Source organism: Colobus angolensis, unplaced genomic scaffold (assembly GCF_000951035.1).
Source record: "Colobus angolensis palliatus isolate OR3802 unplaced genomic scaffold, Cang.pa_1.0 Scaffold209, whole genome shotgun sequence".
Taxonomy (NCBI): domain Eukaryota; kingdom Metazoa; phylum Chordata; class Mammalia; order Primates; family Cercopithecidae; genus Colobus; species Colobus angolensis.
In genome coordinates this window covers 335,758-337,170 of record NW_012115255.1, presented here as the reverse complement: position 1 = coordinate 337,170, position 1,413 = coordinate 335,758, and the positions used below count along the sequence as shown (strand labels likewise).

Genomic DNA, 1,413 nt, shown 5'->3' with positions numbered 1-1,413 from the left:
AGAGATGAGGTTTCACCATTTTTCTCAGGCTGATCTCAAACTCCTGGACTCAAGCGATCCTCCCGCCTCGGCCTCCCACAGTGCTGGGATGACAGGCATGAGCCACTGTGCTGGCCCAGGCTGTGCATTTGTTTGCATTCTTCTCAAATTAGTTTTCAGTTTCCCTGATGGTCTCTTCTTTGACTCACTGGTTGTTTAGGGGTGTGTAATTTCCACATATTTTTGAATTTCCCACTTTCCTTCACTCTTGATTTCCAGTTTCGTGCCAGTACAGCTGAAGAACACCTCTGCTTTGGTCTCAGTCCTTCTCCATTCCCTGAGGCTCATTTTGTGGCTTGGCACATGGTTTGTCATTGGGAATGTCCCATGGGTGCTTGAGAGGACTGTGTATTCAGCTGTCGTTGGGGGGCGTGTGTGACAGATGTCCATTCGGCGTACCTGGTTTCCGGTGTTAATCTTCGGAATGTTTCTGACACTAGAAAATCAGAAGCTCTCCACTGTTCCCAGCACTGTGGCTTTGGGAGAGGCCAGTGAGCCTATGGTTTTGGAGCCTGGTTGCATGAGATAAGCATGTGTGGGAACACCAGGGTCTGGCTTTGAACCCCATTCCCCCAACATGATGCCATGTGTGGCAGACATGATGCTTGGCTTTGCTCTCTCAGGGTTCCATCTGCGACAGGGGCTACTTGTGCCCCTGGCCTCATCAGCTCAGGCTGAAGGCGGCCCTGGTCCTCGCCAGAGGGACTTTGTGAAGCAGAAATAGATGGCCTGGTGCAGGGGCCGAGCCTGGCCAGGACCTCGGCCCTGGGAGCTGTAAAGAAGGCCGGCCTCTACCATGAGCATCTGCACCAAGCTGTGCCCATATCATGGTGTGCTCGGTGTCTGCCCTTGTACAGGTACATGGCCTGTCTGAGCTCAGGCTCCCCGCCTATGGGGCCCAGGTTCACAGAGGTGTGAAAGAGACAAGCACAGTGCAGGGGCCTCCGAGCCCAGCCAGTCTCTCTTCGATGCTGGGAGGCTGACGTCTTCCATTTTGTCTTCTGCCCAGGCCAGCTGCGGGCCGTCCAGTGGCTGTGCTACTTCTACAGCGTCGTCATGCCCAGCGAGGCCCAGTGTGTCATCTACCACGAGTTCCAGCTCTCCCTGGCCCACAAGGTGACTGACAAGGTGCTGGAGGGGGCAGCTCCTGGAGACCACCAGTCAGCTCTACCTGTCCCTGGGCACCGAGCGGTGAGGGCTGGCTTTGCAGTGGTGGGGGTGTGGATGGGGGTAAGGTGGTTGGGGGCAGGGAGGGGGGCACAGGGGAGCTGGCCCAGGGCCCCATCAGCCCCTTTCCTTTCGACCATTTGGTTCCTTGGCATCAGATGCTTTGAGCTGGTGGGTCTGGGGTCGTCCCAGGGCTGCTGCTGGCTC

At 56.6% G+C, this 1,413-nt stretch overlaps 1 pseudogene; it reads left to right on the top strand.

The window, feature by feature from the left end:
* The window catches only part of LOC105512043, a 104,752-nt pseudogene that overhangs the window by 45,475 nt on the left and 57,864 nt on the right, over positions 1–1,413 (top strand).